Source organism: Tamandua tetradactyla, chromosome 4, assembly GCF_023851605.1.
Source record: "Tamandua tetradactyla isolate mTamTet1 chromosome 4, mTamTet1.pri, whole genome shotgun sequence".
NCBI lineage: Eukaryota > Metazoa > Chordata > Mammalia > Pilosa > Myrmecophagidae > Tamandua > Tamandua tetradactyla.
The window spans coordinates 21,913,570-21,935,788 of NC_135330.1; positions in this window are offsets into that span (position 1 = coordinate 21,913,570).

Here is a 22,219-nt window from a genome sequence, read left to right on the forward strand (position 1 = left end):
CCATGGAGTTATTTGGCACAGTTATTTACAGAAGGAAAACTGATGCACAGAGCAACTAGAAGTGTTGGATGCATAAAGCAGCTGCTTGTTTCATTACAGGCAACCAGGTCCATCTGTCCCAGCTTTATTAAATGCATGCCTCACATTCCCCACATAACTTGGTTATGTCCTAGAAACACTGCTTAAGGTCTTAAGTTTTCTTCTCTCAAAGTTGTTATAAAACTCCCAGCTTGGAGCATGACCCAGAGCTGGTGAGACTTCACATAACTGATCAAGGATCGAAGTTGGTGAGTCATGCAGGTTCATAGCACTCTGAAACTCAGGAATAGGATTTATTCACTAGCTCAGAACTCAGATCTTTCAACAGAGGCCCTGCAATTAGGATCAATTATTAGACTAAGAGGTGGGAATCCCATTAGTGGGTTTACTAGGGAGGGGAAGGGAAGGGAAGGGAATGGTATCAAACATGACATTTCCCCAATGCCCTCACCTCCTGCCACTTGCGACTGGGGATGATGTATTAATAGGGTATTTTTGAGGGGCAGGGAAAACAAGGGATCCATAGATTTTATGAGATTTCCAAAGAGATTTATCACCTCCCAAAGTAGATATCTACTGCTCTATTGACTCATTGAGTGATATGGCCAGGCCATTAGCAGATTCACTGTTTTTAATAATGACTCATAAATATTTCTCCAGGATAGATCACTTCTCTTTCCAGACCCCATCTATACTACTGTCTATAGGGCATCCCCACTTCTGTGTTTTACAGATCTCTCAAAGCCAAAATGTCAAAAACTCAACTCAATAATGGCTTCTCTTTATGTATTTCCTATTTGGATGAATGGCATTTACCCAGGTACTAAATCCAGAAACCTGAGAGGTGTTGGAGAATCTCTCCCATTCATCTGTGGCAGATGGTTAGCCAATAAGCCTCGTCCCTGGTGCCTCAGAAATACTTCTTGACTCAATGCTACCAGACCCTCTGTCAATCCAAGCTGCCATTACCCTCATTTATCAGAAATGAAAATTACAGTCATAGGCTTTGTGCCCTCTCACCTCAACTAAGGAAATATCTCAGATAACTGTCTGTTTTTCCATTAAAGGCTGAGTCAGGATTTCTTTTGAAAGATAGATGAATTTTTTGTGCAGGTATCTTTGTGGGCTTGGAACCTGTGATGGTTAACTTATTTGTCAACTTGGCTAGGATGTGTTATCCAGTTGCTTGGTCAAACATTAGTCTAGATGTTGCTGTGAATGCATTTTATAGATGTGATCAACATCTACAATCAGTTGACCTTAAAGTAATGTGGATGGGCTTCATCCAATCAGTCGACAACCTTAAGAGCAAATCAAACAAACAAAAAAACTGAGCATTCCTTGGAGAAGAAGAAATTCTATCTCAAGGCTGCAATATGAACTCTTGCCTGAGTTTCCAGCCTGCCGGCCTGCCCTAAAGATTCTAGACTTGCCAGCTCTTACAACTGCATGAGCTAACTCCTTATAATAAATCTCTCACACACGGTACGCACACAGACACACACACACACAAGGTGTATATATACCCAATTGTTTCTGTTTCTCTGGAGAACACTTACTGAGACAGAGTCAAAGAGAGGAAGCCTGAAATGGAGGTTCTACTGGCAAAAGAAGAGAAGATTCTGGGAATGCCACTATGTGAGGTGCTGAATGAGGAGAGATGGGGTTTGAAGTCAAGACCAGAAAGAGAGCAACTGACTCCAGTGAATTTCATCTTCCCATTATTTTGTTTTCTTTTAAGGACTATTTTCAATTGTCAAAGATGTCAAAAATTCATCAGAAAAATATAGATAATGATATAGCAGGCATATATATTTATGTCTATCAACAAAATTAAATAGATATTAACATTTCACTATCTCTACTTCAAATATTGCTCCTTCTTTTAAAATTTTGTGTTCTCTTTCCTTATTAAAACAGAAAAAATACATAAAAACATTACAGATACAACTGAAGTGTCACACTCCCATACCCTTCCCCACCTTTCTTTTTCCTTAGGTAATTGTTGTGACATCTCTCTCTGTCACAACAGATTTTCTCTCTGTTATGACATTTCTGCATGTTTTGTGAGCAGAGGCACTGATGGCTTTTGCTCCCGGCCATCTTTTCAAGGATATATACAGAGCAAATAGCCTTGGATGATAGAGAGTCTCACTATGAGAAGAAGGCAGATTTGTTTACTGTTCTAGTATAATAAAAAGTGTGTCACCCTCTAATTCGATAGGCAGTTTTCTTGCAGCCCGTTATACCCATCATAAAAGCTTGAGTTCCTCAGCTGTGTTGCAAACCAATTGCAAAGTCAGAATCCCCCTGGGCCACTTTGTGCCCTTCCTTGGGAGATGGGAGGAAGGGTAGAACTGATGTGAACAGGAAGTGTGGGCTGCCTGCTCTGCTGTGAATAATACAATAAACCTTTGTCTTTGGCTTAGGAGACCGGTGTCTTTTGCCAGTATCCGTGAAATTGTGGCCGGTTAACTTGTTAACTTGAAAGGAGGGCAAAATTCTCAGCCCCTTCACAGTTCTTGACAGTAGCCAAAACCTTGAAGTAGGTATATACTATACCTATGTGCATTTTTGCAATATTCCTTTAATACGTATATAAATTCATAAACAATATGAATAACTATTTTGTGTGCTTTAAGTTACAGACAAATGCTAGCAACCCATACATGTCATATTGCCACTTATTTTTTAACTCAGCAAATGTTTTTATTAATATATAAAATTTTTTTATTAGAGAAGTTGCAGGTTTACAGAGTTTCCCTTAATACCCCAATATTAACATTTTGCATTACTGTGATACCTTTGTTACAATTGATGAAAAAATATTATAATTGTATTATTAGCTATAGTTCATAGTTTATATTAAGGGTCATTGTGTTGAACAGTCCTATGGATTTCTTTTAATATTTTCTATTGTGAAATATTATGTATTTTTATATTCAAAAGCGATAAATTTCAAAGTATATTTTAACAAGTAGTTTTAGAACAAATTTCAAAGGACAATGTGGGTTACAGTTCCACCATTGCAGGTATTTTCTTCTGCTGCCCTAAGACACTGAAGACTAAAAAGAAATAACAGTGTAACGATTCAGTAGACATAACTCCTTTGTTAAATCCTGTCTTCTTCTGTTACAATTCCTCCTTCTCCTTTGATTCTTCTCCCAATCTTTAGGGGTATTGGGCAACAACCATTCTAACTTCTTCGTGTTGAAAGGGGTGTCCTATAGATATTTAAAACTTTGTAATTCTAGTTACATATATATACAATCTAAAATTTCCTCTTTAAACCACATTCAAATATGTAATTCAGTGACGGACAAATGTTTTGAACACATATCCATGTTTATGTACATAGATACAGTTAATTCATTTTCATTGTTCTACTGTCATTTATTGTATAAATATTTTATGAAAAAAAACTTAGTTTATTTATTCACCTCTGGGACAGTTAGCTAATTTCCACTTATTTTCTGTCATTAGGAGAGTTGCAATGAACATCCTTGTATATGTCTCCTCATAAACTTGTGTGAGAGTTTCTTCAAGGTAGACACTCTCCTTAGTTTTTCCAGGCTGCTCTGACAAATACCACATAATGGATTGACAAACAATAAGCATTTATTGGCTAGAAATCCCCAAATCAAGGCACTGACAAGGCAAATCTTCCTCTCCAAGGTCTTTAGTGTTCTGGTGCTGTCTTGTCCTTGGGGTCTCTTGGCTTGCATCTCTGCCTCCCGTCATATGGCAATCCTTCTGCCTTTTTGTCTTTCTTCCAGTTTCCACTAATCTCTGGCTTCTTCCCATGTGGCCTTCGTTGTTTTTTTCTCCTTAAAAGGCCTCTAGCAATATGGATTATGATTCAGTTGGCCACATATTAACTAAAAATAATATCTTCAAAAGGTCTTATTTATCAATAAATTCATACCCACAGGAACACAGATAAGAACATGTCTTTTTTTTTTTTAATTGTGAAATATAACATACGTACAAAAAAGTGCTAAATTTCTATGTACATTTTAACAAGTAGTTTTAGAACAGATTTTAAAGTTTGGTATAGGGTTCCATGATTTTTCATTTTATCTTCTAGCTGTTCCTAGATGCTGAAGGCCAAAAAAATATATATCAATACAATGATTCAGCAGGCATACTCATTTGTTAAACTTGACCGTCTCTGTATAACTCCACCATCACCTTTGATCTTTCACTCTTTAGAGGTATGTGGGCTATGCCCATTCTAACTTTTTCATGTTGGAAGAGGCTGTCGATAACATGGGATAAGGGGATGGAACTAACTGATGTTCTAAAAAGAGTGACTTTTCTGGTCCAGAGACTCATGTGGAGATTGTAGGTTTCTGAAAAGTCACCCTACTACATGGAACTTTGTAGGAGCGTATATAATGCCCTAGGTATTCTTTAGGATTGGCAAGAATGGGTTTGATTAGGGAAGAATGTGTCTTTTGATGGTGCATGTAATTCCACCTACCCCAACACCTACCAGTAGAATCCTAGACTTAGAAAATATTCATCTCAACTTTTGTGACGATTGTTAAGTTGTTCTCCAAATTGGTTGTATTGATTTGCAATCCCAACCTTGCAGAAAATTTTCAAACTTGCAAAAAACAATGTTATCCAAGTTATTAATATTTTTCAATCTGATTGGTGTAAAATATTATGTGATTGTTTTAATTTTCATCTTTGGTGAAGTTGAATATCTTTCTATAGATTTATTGGCCTTTTGGGTTCTCTCTCCTTATTTCTTGTGCCCATTATTCCTACGCGTGGTTTGTCTTTCTTTATAAGTTCTGGATGCTATTTCTTTGTTGCCAGAGGTGGATTTAATTTGAAGCTATTGAAATTTAGTTTTAGGGCTCCTTGCTTGTACAGACCTCTTCAAGTTCCTGGGAGAAGATCTAGCAATGTGTTCACATGATCATATATTTTTGCAAAATTTGCAAATGTAAAATATTTTAATGCTAATTGGTTAAGGCCAGAATTTCTTTCTACTCCTACTTCTCTCCTGTGATGCCTCTCTCATGGTGACTGGTCATGGGCATTTTGGGGTTCTAAGAAATTGAATTGGGAATGCATTTGGTTTGTACTTACAGGGATATATTAATGGGGGTTCATAATCATTTTCAGGCAACTTTAATTTATTGCTGACCCTCCCAGTGTAGAAATGGCTTCCAGGGATATTCCCACTGCTCATGAGATGAACATGCAGAGCCAGAAATTACACTGTGCTTTGAAAACCTCTTATGGCAACTGGCACAAGAAAAATCTGGATAATGGAAAAGAAACAAGATTGAAATGTACGGATTCAGAAACTGGTGTGTGGAAATGTCTTCCTGCTATCAGACGAATAGAATTTTAAGTAGAGAACCTTCACTGAAACCTAGTCAAACTGGAAATTGTCTCCTGCCAGGAATATACTCAGTAAAGTAGGAAATATACCCATACATGCATCATACTTTTTAATGAGTTATGCAAAGTTGAATATTTTAAAATTCCTGTCTTTGTAAGGCATAGACCTATAGCAGTATTATAAATAGCAAACACGTGTACAGCAGCTCTTCTTCATAAAAGAAACAATACTTTTTCAAAATTTGAAAAAAATTCTAGAAATGTACATGAAATTACTAATAGCTAATTGTGAAGCTGAAAGAAACTGTTTTAAAATATTAATACCAAAAAATCACATAAATTTTGATGTCATGCCAAAGAAGAACATGAGTTATTGTTCTATTTTATAGAAAATAATATTACAAAAGTCATCACAAAAAGTGATCAAAGAGTAAATAGCCAAAAAATTGTAGGAAATTAATTAAAATATAGATTATGTCATTTCTGACAAGCTAGAATCAAAGCACTTTCCAGCCTGTCTTGCAATTATGTGTGCCCATGTAACTGTATTGGCCAACACAGTGTAAGCAAATTGTCATGTATGACTTCCAAGAAGTATCCTTAAAGAGAGGGATTCAGAACTTCTTAGTTCTTCCCTTTTCTTGCTGGTTGGAATGCATAGATAATGAGTGGAGCTTGAGCAGTCATCTTGGGCCATGAGGCAGAAGCCACAAACTGAGAATGGTGGAATAATAAGATGGGAGGGTTCTGAGTTCACCATGATCGTCAAGTCATCATATCACCCCTAGGTCTCTTACTTCGAACTTCGTTTACTTAAGAAAAATAATCTTCTATCTTGTTCAAGTCAACTATTTTGGACTTTGTGTTATTTGCACCAGCTAAGTCTAATTCCAATTTTTATAATGACCGTTTTTTTATTTAAAATTTTTTTTAATTGTATAATATAACATATATACAAAGCAAAGAAAGAAAAAAACAATAGTTTTCAAAGCACTCTTCAAGAAGTAGTTACAGGACAGATCCAAGAGTTTGTCATGGTCTGCCATATGATCCTCTCAAATGTTTCCTTCTAGCTGCTTCAGAATATAGGAGGCTAGAAGGAATACAAATTTTTTTTATCTTCACAATCGACTTTTTTTCTTTTGTGAAAAATAACATATATACAAAAAAGCAATAAATTTCAAAGCACAGCACAACAATTGTAGAACAGACTTCAGAGTCTGGTATGGGTTACAATTCCATGATCTTAGGTTTTTACTTCAAGCTGCTCTAAGATACTGGAGACTAAAAGAAATATCAATTTAATGATACAGCATTCATATTCATTTGTTAAACCCTAACTTCTCTGTATAACTCCACCATCACCTTTGATTTTTCTATCCCACTCTTTCTGGGTATTTGGGCTATGGCCACTCTAAATTTTTCAAGTTGGAAGAGTCTGCCAATAATCTGGGATAGGGAGATGGAACTATCTGATATTCTGGAGAGGATGGGCTCTCTAGGTTTCAGGACTTATCTGGTACTTCATCTGGAGATTGTAGGTTTCTGGAAAATTTCCCTAGTGCATGAAACCTTTGTAAAATCTTATATATTGCCCTAGGTGTTCTTTGGGATTGGCTGGAATGGTTTTGGTCAGGGTTTGGCGAGTTATGATGGGTAGCAATGTTTAACTGAACCTTGTGAAAAAGTGACCTCCAGAGTGGCTTCTCAACTCTATTTGAACTCTTTCAGCCACTGGTATTTTATTAGTTACACTTCTTTTCCCTCTTTTGGTCAGGATGGAATTGTTGATCCCATGGTGCCAGGGCCAGACTCATCCCTGGGAGTCATCTCCCAGGTTGCCAGGGAAACTTTCCCATGTAGGGGGAGGGCAATGATTTCACTCACAGAGTTGGACTGAGAGAGAGTGAGGCCACATCCAAGCAACAAAAGAAGTCCTCCAGAACTAACTCCTAGACATACCTATAGGTAGACTAAGCTTTTCTGCTACCTACATAAGCGTCACAAGAGTAAGCCTCAAGATCAAGGGTTTGGCCTACTGATTTGGGTGTCCCTAATGTTTGACACAGTATCAGAGGATTCCCTGATGGTTAAGTTTAATAGTTCCATATTTTTTCTCCCATCCCTGAAGGGACTTTGCCAATACTCCTTTTTTTTTTTTTTGGCATGGGCAGGCACCAGAACCCGAACCCAGGTCTCCAGTATGGAAGGCGAGAACTCTGCCTGCTGAGCCACTGTGCCCACACTACCAATACTTTTTGATTATCTGCTTAATATATTCTAGGATGTATCCAGGCATTACATTAAACTATATAGGATTAAAGGCCCTCATTCTTATTCTGGACTCCCTGTGTTTCAATTGTTCAAATGAGCTATCCAGACAGGTGAGTTAGATTATGTGCTACAGAAAATTTAGACTCTGGACAAAATAAATTTTTCTTCCTTTGGTCTCAAAGAGTAAGTGTGGTTCTAAAATATAGATAATGCCTTCCTTACCTCTGTGTTCTGATTTACCTTAATCCCAACCTGATTGGCTTCATTCTTATCTCTAAACACCAGGTTATAGATACACAGAACAGCCTCTCAAAATCCAGAGATACTAATTACCACTCTGGACTAAATGTGTCTGCTATAAGAGCTTTCAATCTAAGGCCCTGTTTTCCTATAAGCATTTCTAAAGAAGACCATACAATAATTGTTCTTTCATTTCTGGCTTCTTTTACTTCAGGAAATGATCCATAGGTTTGTTCACATCATTGCATTCCTCACGACTTCATTTCCTTTTTATAGCAGCACAATATCCAATCATATGTATACACTATTGTTCGCCAATCTACTTCTCAGTAAATGCATCCTTCAGCTACCTGCATTCATTAGGAATCATGTATAATGCCCAAAGTCCATAATCCATCAACACCCTCAATTTTAGATAATTTCATTGTTCCCAAGAGAAAGATAACCAATAAACATACCCTCACCAAACAGGAAATCTAAACCTCCCCTTAACTCTTGTCCCTACCCCCCATTATTTACCCCTGCTGTTACTGTGGTACTGCTGATGTTTTCCTGTTCAACATAGCCCACAGCATGCAATAGCAGCTTCCCCCTGTATCCCGGACTTAAACACTCTTGTACACGAATCATACCTTTGAAGCAGTTCTTTTAAGAAATGATTTACATTTCTAATGTTAATCAGTGGGATACATAGGTCTATAAAACCCCTTTCAATCTTGTTCATCTTCAACATTGTAATATCACTTATAGACCCACTAGGGAGCCACTTTCACTTCTATCTATTCCCTTACATTTGAGTTCAACCTCATTAGCTAACTGTTCACCCATTGTTCTAGTCTGCTAGCTGCTGGAATGCAATATACCAGAAACAGAATGGCTTTTAAAAAGGGGAATTTAATAAACTGCTAGTTTACAGTTCTAAGGCCGAGAAAATGTCCCAATTAAAACAAGTCTATAGAAATGTCCAATCAAAGGCATCCAGGGAAAGATACCTTGGTTCAAGAAGGCCAACGATATTCAATGTCTCTCTCTCAGCTGGAAGGGCACATGGAGAACATGGTAGCGTCTGCTGGCTTTCACGTGGCTCTACCAAAAGAGACTCTCTCCAAAATGTTTCCTCTTTTCAAGGATTCCAGCAAGCAACTCCACCTTCAGTGGGTGGAGACTTCTATGGAAATCATCTAATCAAAAGTTACCATCCACAACTGGGTGGGTCACATCTTCATGGAAATAATCAAAATGCTCCCACCCAGCAACACTGAATAAGGATCAAAGGGCATGGCTTTTCTGGGGCCCACCACAGATTCAGACCAGCACACCCATCTCTAGCTTCTATGTGTCTCTAAGTCCCCTATATTCTGTATCATAAGTCTCTGATGTTACCTTTACCATGGTCATAAAAGTGGAGTCGTATACTATCCTTTTGTGTCTGGCTTATTTCACTCAGCATTATGCCTCAAATCTCATCCATCTTGTCATATGCTTCAGGACATTATTTCTTCTTACTGCTGAAAAATATTCCATCATGTATATACCATATTTTGTCAATCCACTCTTTTGTTGATGGGCATTTGGATTGTTTCTATCTTTTGGTGATTGTGAATAATGCTGCTATGAATATCGGTGTGCAGATGTCTCTTTATATCACTGCTTTCAGCTCTTCTGGTTATATACCAAGCAGTGGTATTGCTTAGTCATAGGGCAACTTGATATTTAGTTTCCTAAGGAACTGCCAAACTGTCTTCCATAGTGGCTGTACCATTATACATTCCCACCAGCAGTGCATAAGTGTCCCAATTTCTCTGCATCCTCTCTGACATTTGTATTTTCCTGTTTGTTTAATAGCAGCCATTCTTAACGGGTGTGCGGTAGTATCTCATTGTAGCCTTGATCTGTATCTCCCTTATAGCTAATGAAAATGAGAATCTCTTCAAGTGCTTTTGAGTCATCTGTACTTGCTCTTCAGAAAAATGTCTATTAATATCTTTAGCCCATTTTATAATTGGGTGGTTTGTTCTTTTGTTGTTGAGTTGTATGATTTCTTTATGTATACAGGATATCAAACCTTTGTCTGATTTGTGGTTTCCAAATATTTTCTCCTATTGAGTTGGCTACCTCTTCACATTTTTGACAGAGTCTTTTGAGGTGCAGAAGCATTTGATTTTAAGGAGTTCCCATTTATCTACTTTTTCTTTTGTTGCTTGTGCTTTGGATGTAAAGCTTAGAAAGCTATCTCCTATTACCAGGTCTTGAAGATATTTCCCTACATTTTCTTCTAGAAGCTTTATGATGCTAGTTCTTATATTTAGGTATTTGGTCCACTTTGAGTTAATTTTTGTATAGGGTGTAAGATAAGGGTCCTCTTTCATTCTTTGGCTATTGTTCTCCCATGCCCATTTATTGAAAAGACTATTTTATCCCAGTTCAGTGGATTTGGGGGCCTTGTCAAAATTCAAGTTGACCATACATTTGGTGGTCTATTTCTGCACTCTTTATTCAATTCCATTGATCAATACATCTATCTTTGAGCCAGTACCATGCTTTTTGATCACTGTGGCTTTATAGTAAGTTTTAAAGTCAGGAAGTGTTAATCCTCCCACTTCATTCTTCTTTTGTAGGATATTTTTAGCTATTCAGTGTCACTTTCCCTTCCAGATGAATTTGGTAACTAGCTTTTCCAAGCCTTCAAAGTAGGTTGTTGGAATTTTGATTGGTATTGCATTGAATCTGTAGATCAATTTGGGTAGAATTGACATCTTAACTATATTTAACCTTCCTATCCATGAGCAAGGAATGTCTTCCCACCTATTTAGATATTCTTTGATTTCTTTTAGCAATGTTGTGTAATTTTCTGTGTACAAGTCCTTTATGTCCCTAGTTGAGTTCATTCCTAGGTACTTGATTCTTTTAGTTGCGATTTTGAATGGATATTTTTCCTTAACTGACTTCTCAGGTCATTGCTTGTGTACAGAAATGTTACTGATTTTTGCACATTAATTTTATATCCTGCCACCTTGTTGAATTTATTAGCTCAAGTAACTTTGTTGTAGATTCCTCAGGATTTTCCAAGTATAGTATCATGCCATCTGCAAATAATGAAAGTTTTACTTCTTCCTTTCCAATTTAGATGTCTTTTATTCCTTTGTCCTCCCTGATTGTTCTAGCTAGAACTCTGGTACAATGTTGAATAATGTGGTGACAGAGGGCACTCTTGTCTTATTTCTGATCTTAGGGGGAAAGCTTTCAGTCTCTCTCCATTGAATATGATGCTGGCCATCAGTTTTTCATATATACCCTTTATCATATTGAGGAAGTTACCTTTGATTCTTATTTTTTGGAGTGTTTTTATCAGAAAAGGATGTTTTTGTCAAATGCTTTTTCAGCATCAATTGTGATGGCCATGTGATTTTTCCATTTTAATTTGTTAATGTCCTGTATTACATTAATTGATTTTCTTATTGAACCATCTTTGCATTCCTGGTATAAACCCCACTTTGTTGTGGTGTATAATCCTTTTAATGTGTTGTTGGATTCGATTTGCTAGTTTTTTTTTCTGAGAATTTTGGTATCTATGTTCATTAGGGAGATTTGTCTGTAGTTTTCCTTTTTTGTAGCATCTTTACCTGGTTTTGGTATTAAAGTGATGTTAGCTTTATAAAATGAGTTAGGCAGTGTTCCCTTTTTCTCAATTTTTTTTGAAAAGTTTGAGCAGGGTTGGTGTTAGTTCTTTTTGGAATGACTGATAAAATTTCCCTGTGAAGCCATGTGGCCCTGGGCTTTTCTTTGTAGGAAGATTTTTGATGACTGATCAAATCTTTTTACTAGTGATTGGTTTGTTGAGATCTTCTATTTCTTGCTGAATCAGTGTAGCTTGTTTGTGTGCTTCCAGGAATTTTTCCATTTCATCTATGTTTGTTTAGTTTGTTGGCATATGGTTGTTCATAGTATCCTCTTATGATTTGTTCTATTTCTTCAGGGTCTGTGGCAATGCACCCCTTCTCATTTCTGATTTTGTTTATTTGCATCCTCTCTCTTTTTTTTTCTTGTCAATCTTGCTAGTGGCCCATCAATTATTTATTTTCTCAGAGAACCACCTTTTGTTTTTTATTGATTCTTTTGTTCTCCCATTCATTTACCTCTGCTTTAATCTTTGTTATTTCTCTTCTCCTATTTGCTTTGGGGTTAGTTTGCTGTTCTTTCTCAAGTTCCTACAGGTGAGCAGTTAAGTCCTTGATTTTTGCTCTTTCTTGTTTTTTTTTTTTTTAAAAACTTTTTAACAAATTCATTTTATTTATTTATTTTTTTCATGGGCAGGCACCAGGAATCAAACTCGTGTCTCTGGCATGGCAGGCAAAAATTCTGCCGCTGAGCCACCATTACATCGCCCAGAATTGACATCTTAACTATAGTTATTCTTCCAATCCATGAACACAGTGTGTCTTTCCATTTATTTCTCCCTTGATTTCTTTTAGCAAGGCTTTGTAGTTTTTATGTATAGGTCTTTTGTGTCCTTGGCTAAATTTATTCCTACATATTTGATTCTTTTGGTTGCTATTGTAAATGGATTTTTTTTCTTGATTTCTTCTTCAGATTGCTCATTACTCTTGTATAGAAACTACTGATTTTAGGGTGTTAATCCTGTGTTCTGCCACTTTGCTATGCTTGTTTATTAGCTTTAGTAGATTTGTTGCAGATTTTGTTTTGGTATTTTCAACATATAATATCATGTCATCTACAAACAGTGAGAGTTTTACTTCTTTCTTTCCAATTTAGATGCCTTTTCTTTTCTTACCTACTCTAGCCAGAACTTCCAGCACAACGTTACCATAGCTATGGTGACAGTGGACATCCTTGTTTTGTTCCTGAACTTAGAGGGAAAGCCTTCAGTCTTTCCCTGTGAGTATGATGTTAGCTGTGGGCTTTCCATATATTCCCTTTATCATGTTAAAAAGTTTCTTTCTGTTCCTATCCTTTGAAGTGTTTTCATGAAGAAAGGATCCTAAATTTTGTCAAATGACTTTTCTGCACAAGTCAAGGTGGCCATGTGGTTTTCACTTTGATTTATGGATGTGATGTATTACATTAATTGATTTTATTGTGTTGAGCCACCCTTGCATACCTGGAATAAAGCCCACTTGATCATGGTGTATGTGCCGGTTTGAAAGGATGTATGTACCCTAGAAAAGCCATGTTTTAATCCTAATCCCATTTTGTAAAGGCAGCCATTTCTTCTAATCCCTATTCAGTACTGTACATTTGAAACTGTAATTAGATCATCTCCCTGGAGATGTGCTTTAGTCAAGAGTGGTTCTTAAGATGGATTAGGTGGAGATGTGTCTCCACCCATTCTATGTGGGTCTTGATTAATTTACTGGAATCCTATGAAAGGGAGATTCTGAGAGAGCTGAGAATGACATAGCCAGGAGAAACAGAGTCCACCAGCCAGCAACCTTTGGAGATGAAGAAGGAAAATGCTTCATGGAACAGGAAGGCAGCAGAGAAAGCTAGCAGATGATGCCATGTTTGCCATGCGCCTTTTCAGATGAGAGAGAAACCCTGACTGTGTTTGCCATGTGCCATCCACTTGAGAGAGAAACCCTGAACTTCATCGGCCTCCTTCAACCAAGGTATATTTCCCTGGATGCCTTAGATTTGACATTTCTGTAGACTTGTTTTAATTGGGACATTTTATTGGCTTTATAACTGTAAACTTGCAACTTATTAAATTCCCCTTTTTAAAAGCCATTCTGTTTCTGGTGTGTTGCATTCTGGAAGCTAGCAAACTAGAACAGTGTATAAAAACACTTTTAAAGTGCTGCTGGATTCAATTTGCAAGTATTTAGTTGAGGGTTTTTTGCATCCATATTCATTAAAATGATTGGTCTGTAATTTCTTTTCTTGTAGTATCTTTGTCTGCCTTTGGTATTAGGGTGGTATTGGCTTCCTAGAATGATTTAGGTAGCTTTCCCTCCTCTTCAATTTTTTTTGCAGAGTTTGAGCAGGATTGTTACTAATTCTTGCATGCTTGGTAGAATTCACACATGAAGCCATCTGGTCCTGAACTGTTGTTTCTGGGAGGTTTTTGATGACTCATTCAATCTCTTTACTTGTATTGGTTTGTTGAGGTCTTCTATTTCTTCTCAAGTAATTGTTGGGTGTTCATGATTCTTTTTAGGAACTTGTCCATTTCATCTACATTGTTTAGTTTGTTAGCATGTAGTTGCTCATAGTATCCTCTCATTATCTCTTTTATTTATTCAGGATCAGTAATTATGTATTCCTTCCCACTGCTGCTTTTATTTATTTGCATTCTCTCTTTTTATTTGTCAGCCTAGCTAATGGTCCATCAATTTTATTGAGTTTCTCAGAAAAAAAAACTTGTGGTTTTGTTGAGTCTCACTATTGTTTTCAATTTCATTTACTTCTTCTCCAATCTTTGTTATTTCTTTAATTCTGTTTGCTTTGGGGTTAGTGTGCTGTTAATTCTTTTGTTCTCCTAGGTGAGTAGTTAAATCCTTGTTTTTGTTTTTGTTTTTTTGCTCTTTCCTCTCTTTTTTTTTTGTATGCTGTATGGTGGGGGTCACATTTCATTCTTTTTCCATGTGACTGTCCTGTTATAGCAGCACCATTTGTTGACTTTCTTTTTTGGGGTGAAGTGCATGGGCCAGGAATCAAACCTGGGTCTCCTGCATGGCAGGTGAGAGTTCTACCACTGAACTACCCTTGCACCCCCTGTTCTTTTTCCTTACTTCTCCCCCCCCCCTTTTTTTTTTGCATGGGTGAGCACCAGGAATCAAACCCAGGTCTCCGGCATGGCAGGTGAGAACTCTGCCTGCTGAGCCACTGTGGCCTGCCCCCCTGTTCTTTTTTAATATCAATATTTCAGGCAATACATTCCTCTCTAGCACTGTCTTTGCTGTATCCCATGAGTTTTGATACACTGTTGTGTCAGTTTGAAAGTATTATGTACCCCAGAAAAGTCATGTCTTAATCTTGATAGACTCTTATATGAACAGCCATTTCTTTTTATCCTGATTCAGTACTGTAGTTTGGAAGCTTTTGACTAGATAATCTTCATGGAGATGTGAGGTGTCCAATTGTGGGTGTGACTTTTTGATTAGATAGAGATGAAACTGCCCATTCGGGTGGGTCTTGATTAGTTTACTGACAGCCTTTAAAAGAGCAAATACTTTGGAGAAACTTCAGAAATGACAGATATGACAGAAAATGACAGAGCCAATAGAAACTTCAGAGCCCAGACTGACACAGATGCTGATATTTGGAGAACAGAGACACAAATGTTTGGAGATGGTTAGAGCCCAGCGGACATTGCCATGAGATGTTAAGCAAGCCAGAACCTGGAGAGAGCCAAGGGAAGCCAAGGGAGCCAAGAGAAGGCTGGCCCTGGAGAAGCAAAATGAGGAACCCCCAAAGGAAAAGAGGCTGAAAGCAGTGGATCTCAAGAGCAAAGGATCATCAGATGCCAGGCACATGACTACCCAGCTGACAGAGGTGTTCCTGACCCCTTGGCCTTCATTGAATTAAGGTATCATCCCTGGATGCCTTAGTTTGGGCACTTTTATAGGCTTAGACCTGTAAACTTGTAACTCATTAAATTCCCCTTTATAAAAGCTGTTCCATTTCTGGTATAATGCATTCTTGCAGCATTTATGAAACTAAAACAGTTATGCTCTCTTTTCACTCACCCAGAGATATTTGCTGATTTCTCTTGTAACTTTTTCCTTGATCCATTGGTTAAGTGTGTGTTGTTTAGCTTCCATAAATTTGTGAATTTTGTGGCTCTCTTTTTTTCATTTCTAACTTCATTCCATTATGATCTGAGTGTGTTTTGTATAATTTTGATCTTTTGATGAATTGACACGAGCTTTGTGACCCCACCTGTGGTCTATCCTTGAGAATGATTGTGCCAGTTTGAAAGGACTTAAGTACCCTAGAAAAGCCATGTTTTAATCCTAATCAATCTTGTGGGAACAACCATTTCTTTTAATCCCTATTCAATAATGTAGGTTGGAAACTTGATTAGGTTATCTCCATGAAGATGTGGCTCACTCAATTGTTGGTATTAAATCTTAAGTACATGGAGTTGTGATTCCATCCATTCCAGGTGGGTCTTGATTAGTTTACTGGAATCCTTTAAAAGAGGAAGCATTTGGAGAAAGCTTCAGAATAAGAAATTCCAAGAGAGCAGAGCCACAACAGGGTGGTGAGAATGACATAGCTATGAGAAGCAGAGAGTCCACCAGCCAACAACCTTTGGAGATGAAAAAGGAGAATGCCCCTAGGGGAGCTTCATGAAACAAGAAGCCTGGGGAGAAAGCTAGCAGACATTGAAATGTTTGCCATGTGCCTTTCCAGTTGAGAGAGAAACCCTGAACTTCATCAGCCTTTCTTGAATGAAGGTAACCTCTTGTTGATACTTTAATTTGGACATTTTTATAGACTTGCCTTAATTGGTATATTTTTCTGAGCCTTAGAACTGTAAACAAGCAACTTAATAAATTCCCTTTTTAAAAGCATTCTAGTTTGGTACATCGCATTCTGGCAGCTAGCAAATTAGAACAATGGTCAATAAACATTTGAGAAAATATATATATCCTATTGTTGTGGGGGGTAATGTTCTGTAAAGTTAAGTCTGGTTCACTTATCACATTATTCAAAATCTCTGTTTCTTCATTGATCCTCCATCTAGATGTTCCATCCATTGATGAGAGTGCTGTATTGAAGTCTCCAATTATTATTATAGAGGTGTCACCTTCTCCCCCGCTCCCCCCCTTTTTTTTGCATGGGCAGGCACTGGGAATTGAACCTGGGTCTCTGGCATGGCAGGTGAGAACTCTGCCACTAAGCCACCATGATCCACCCTCCCTTTATTTTTGTCAATGTTTGCCTCATGTACTTATGGGCACTCTGACTCAGTGTATAAATATTTATGATTGTTATTTCTTCTTGATGATCTGTCCCTTTTATTAATACATAGAGTCCTTCTATGTCTCTTTTGATTGTTTACACATGAAGTCTAATTTATCTCATATTAGAATAGCTCCTCCTCTTTTCTGTTTGTCTAAAATATCTTTTTCCAGCCTTTCACTTTCAACCTATTTTTGTCCTTGGGTCTAAACTAAGTCTCTTGTAGACAGTGTATAGATGGATCCTGTTTGTTTTTTACTCCATTCTGCCAGTCCATGTCTTATGATTGGGGAGTTTAATACATTAACATTTAATGTAATTACTGAAAAGGCAGCACTTTCTTCAACCATTTTGTCCTTTGGATTTTATATGTCATATCTTATTTCCCTTTTTTACCAGTTGTGGTAGTTAAATTCAGGTGTCAACTTGGCCAGGTGAAGGCACCTAGTTTTGTTGCTGTGGCCATGAGCCAATGGCACGTGAACTTCATCTGTTGCTAATTACATCTGCAGTCGGCTAGGAGGCATGCCTGTTGCAATGAATGATGTTTGACTTAATTGGCTGGTGCTTAAATGAGAGAGTGCAAAGTAGTACAGCCCAAACAGCTCAGCATACCTCATCTCAGCACTCGCAGCTCAGCCCAGACCTTTGGAGACACAGAAAGGAATCACCCCAGGGAAAGTTGTTGGAACCAAGAAGCCTGGAGAGAAGGCCAGCAGAGATTACCCTGAGCCTTCTCATGTAAGAAAGAACCTCAGATGAAAGTTAGCTGCCTTTCCTCTGAAGAACAAACAAAATAAATCCCCTCTTATTAAAAGCCAATCCATCTCTGGTGTGTTGCATTCTGGCAGCTAGCAAACTAGAACATCATTTTAGTTTCCCTTCCTTATAATCATCATTTCTGTGCTCTTTTTCAAACCTCTCTCTCCTGTTTTTTCCTATTTGCCTGTAGCATTCCCTTTAATATTTCTTGTAGAGCAGATCTCTTGTTCATGAACTCTCACAGTGTCTGTTTATCTGTAAATATTTATAATTCTTCCTCATTCTTGTAGGACAATTTTCCTGAGTATAGAATTACTGTATGGCAGTTTCTCTCTTTCAGTATCTTAAATATATCATACCACTGCTTTCTCACCTCCATGATTTCTGCTGAGAAGTATGAATTTAGTCTTGTCAAGCTTCCTTTGTATGTGATGGATTGCTTTTTCTATTGTTGCTTTCAGGATCATCACTTTGTCTTTTGCATTTGACAATCTGATTAGTAAGTGTCTTGGAGTAGGTCTATTTGGATCTATGCTATTTGGGGTATGTTGTGACTTTTGGACCTGTAATTTTATGTCATTCATAAGAGTTGGGAAATTTTCAGTGATTGTTTCCTCAACTATTCCTTTTATGCTATTTCCCTTCTCTTCTGCTTCATAACATGTATATTTGTGCACTTTATGCTGTCATTCAATTTTCTGAGACCCTGCTCATATTTTTCCATTCTTTTCCCTATCTGTACTTCTGTATGTAGGATTTCAGATGCCTTGTCCTCTAGCTCACTAATCCTTTCTTCTGCCTCTTCAAATTTACTGTTGTATGTCTCCATCCTGGTTTTCATCTCTTCTGTTGTGCCTTTCATTTCCATAAGTCCTGCCATTTTTTTTTTGCAAATTTTTCTTCTTTATGGTTATCAAGTGATAAAGTATTTTTTTTTTATATTCTTCATCTCTTTTGGACTCATTTTCTTTGGACTCATTGAATTGATTTATGATTTTTTTCAACATCTTTAATTAATTGTTTCAACTCCTGTATCTCATTTGAAATGTTAATTTCTTCCTTTGATTGGGCCATATCTTTATGCTTTCTAATATGACATATGATTTTTTGCTGGTGTCTAGGTGTTCTGGTTTGTTAATCGCTGCTGGGATGCAACATACCAGAAATGGAATGGCTTTTAAAAAGGGAACTTATTAAGTTACAAGTTTACAGTTCTAAGACCATAAAAAATGTCCAAACTAAGTCATCCATGAAAAGATACCTTGACCCAAGAAAGGCTAATGTCTGTCACATGGGAAGGCATATGGCTGGTGTCTGCTCATTCTTGTTCCAAGTTCTGTTGCTTCTAGCTTGTGATGTCAGTGGTTTCTTCTCTAAGCATCTGTGGGCCTTCATTTAGCTCCTCTAAGACACAACTCTGGATTCTGGCTTGCTTAGCACCTCAGGGGAAGGCACATGGCAATGTCTGCTGGTTTTGTGCATCTCACAATGTCCATGTTTAGGCATATGCTTTCTATGTTTGCACTCCATGCATCTCCACATGTCTGCATCTCTGTTGGCTCTGAAGGAACTCCAAAATATTTCCCTTTTTAAACAACTCAGTAAACTAACCACTTGAATGGGTGGAATCACATCTCCACTTAATCTTCTCCCTGCCAGGAGTGGGTTTGAGACAGGTTGGGGGTCCACTTTTTGTAGGTTGAAACTGTTGTTGATATCCCAGCTCCTGTGGTCTAAATTCTCTGAATGAATGCTGTCACTTGCACTGGACCTTGCCTTCCCTTTTCTTGGGGGAAGATATGCCCTTTTTAAGAACTACCTCCTTAAACCTGATTAGTTACTTTGTCACTCAGTCATTCTTTAATTCCACCTTTGCAGGGGGCAGGGTTGAAAATTGAGAATGTCTGCTGTTTTTTTTTTTTTTTTTAAGTGGGCTGCTAAAAAAAAAAATGGGAAAAAGAAAAGGAAAAAAAATCCTTCTCAGAGCCAGTTCCCAGTCCCCTGGATTTGTCAATCAAGAGCCAGAGCTGGTATCCAGCTTTATCTGCCCCTTTTCTTGGGGGCACAACCCTTTTACTATATTCTGAGCTCAACCAACTCCAGAAACCTGTTATTTTTTCCCATTAGCTATGTCTCCTTCTTACTGAAGGTGGGGCTCCTATATGCCTACTGGTTTTTTTTTAGTATTTCTGTTGTAGATTTATCTGTGCTTAGAGCTGATATTTGCAGTCTGAATTTGTTAATCAAATCCACAATTGGAGCTTGGTTGAGTTCTCCTTCCCTTGCTCCTAGTAGAAAGGGCTTTTGTTTCCCACTGGGGATAGACTAAGTCAGTCTGCTATGCCAGTGGGGGAGGGGCACCAGTCCCCACCCTGGAATAATTTGCTTATAGTTCTGTGCTATGATGTTGGCCTTCCCACTCATTACAGGCTGGTTTATGATGTGCATCTTTCGTGGAAGTCCCCCAAACAGCTGCTCTAGACAGTTCCTGGCTATTTGCTAGCTCCCTTATAAGAAACTAAATCCCACATGTCCTTATGCTGCCATCTTGCCTTGCCTCTTCTGACAATTTCTTAACAGACTGCTGTAATTTTCCAGGGTACTGTTATCCGTCCTTAAAGGAAACTCCAGACAGTTTTTCTGTCCCTTTGGAGAAACTCTGGGGAGAGAAATTCTGCCACCTCTCCTGCTTTCATTTGTTTTGCCTTACGGGCAGAGACATAACTTACTAGAGAGATCAATGATAAATCAGATGCCCATTGGACCAGGTTAACTAGAGTTCAGATCCAGGTTGAACTCTAATGTGGTATCTGAAGGCTAACAATTCGGGGAATATAAAATTATGACTACAAAATTGATAGTGTCCTCCTACCTCAGGGCCTTGGAAGGACCCTTACAAGGCTGGGTCTGAAACTTAACTTCATTAACATCATGATAAGCATCCTGAATTCCCCATCCCTGGAGCTCCCCATTCTGCCATCAACCAGTATGGAAGGCAGGCCAGCTGTCCTTATTTTCTTCTGGATCAGAGCTGCCCACAGGTCTGAATTGAGGCAAGAGTCCCATTTTGGTTTCAGGTCTCAATCATATTCTCCAATCAAATGTGATGGCTTTGTAACATATGCATTTGGCCAGGCTGAACTACATTTCTCAGAACTCATTTTTTTCTATATTTATAGTTAAGGTCACCACAGGAGAGGTTCTCATGGGCATTAGGGAAGCAGGAGCCATTATGTAGAAACCCTCAGACATGTTTCTAGGAGTTTCTATTTGAGTTTCCTAAGCTGCTTAAAGCAAATACTATGAAATTGATTGGCTTGAACAATGGGAATTTATTAGCTTACATTTTTGAGGCTAATAAAATGTCCAAAATCAAGGCATCAGCAAGGAGATGCTTTCTTCCCAAAGACCAGCTGCCCCCAATCATTGGTTCCTCTGCCACATGGCAAGAGACGTGATGGCATCTGTTAGAGTCTCCCATCTCTTCCAGGTTTCTCTGATTTCAGCTTCTTGATTCTGTGGCTTTCTCTCTGTGTGTCTGAATCTTATTCTTTTGTGATTTATATATATATATATTTATTTATTTTTTGGGTGCATGGTTCAGGAATCAAACCTGTGTCTTCTGCATGGAAAGTGAGCATTCGATCACTGAACCATCCAGGCACCCCCTGAATTTTATTGTTTTATAAAGGACTCAAGTAATAGGATTAAGACCAATCCTGGTTGAGGTGGATCACACTTTAACTGAAGTAGCCTTATCAAAAGTCATACTTACAATGGAGCTACACCCCAAGGAATGGGTTAAATTCAAGAACATGCTTTTCTGGGGATACACACAGCTTCAACCACCACATTCCAGGATCTGGATCCCAAAAGACTTTTTCTCTCTATATGTAAAATACATTCATTCTATCACAAAATCCCCAAAGCTTTAAGTCATTTCAGAAACAATGCTTAGTACAAAGTCTCATCAAAATCAGTATAGGTGCTTTCTCTATGGGGCACAATTCCCCTTCATCTGTGGACCATGAAACCTGGAGAACAAGCTATCTGCCTCAATGTACAATGGAAAGTCAGGCATAGGATAAATATTGTTATTCCCATAGAAAGAAATTTGAAGGATAACAGGGGCCACAGTTCCCCAAATCCTGGAAGGCACACTCCATTAGATTTCAAGGTCTGAGACTCATCTATGGAAAATTTTCAGTCTTCTGAGTCTGAAAAAGTGGCAGCCTCACCCCTTCCAAATGCCTGAGAAACTGCCATCCTCTGCTGATGGGCTGGGCTGAATGTCCTATTTTCTTTAAGCTTCAGGGTGGCATCCAGACTCTGTAATCCCCCCAACATCTGAGAAAACAGGGATTACCATCCCAGTTTTTCCTGAACAGTGGGTGCAAGGCCTGCCCTCTCAAGTGCTGGGGCAGAGTCACCCTTCCCTCCCACATGGGTGGGGTCGTTTTCTTGGCATGAGATGCTTTAAGTCCATATCTCAGCTTCCATGGTCCTGCCCTTGAAGTGATTTTCCCTTCATCTGTCCCTTTTCTGTGCATTTTAGTCCAGGCTGGCGGTAGTCCCACTCATACAGATCTCACACAAAAACTTGTCAGTTTTGCAT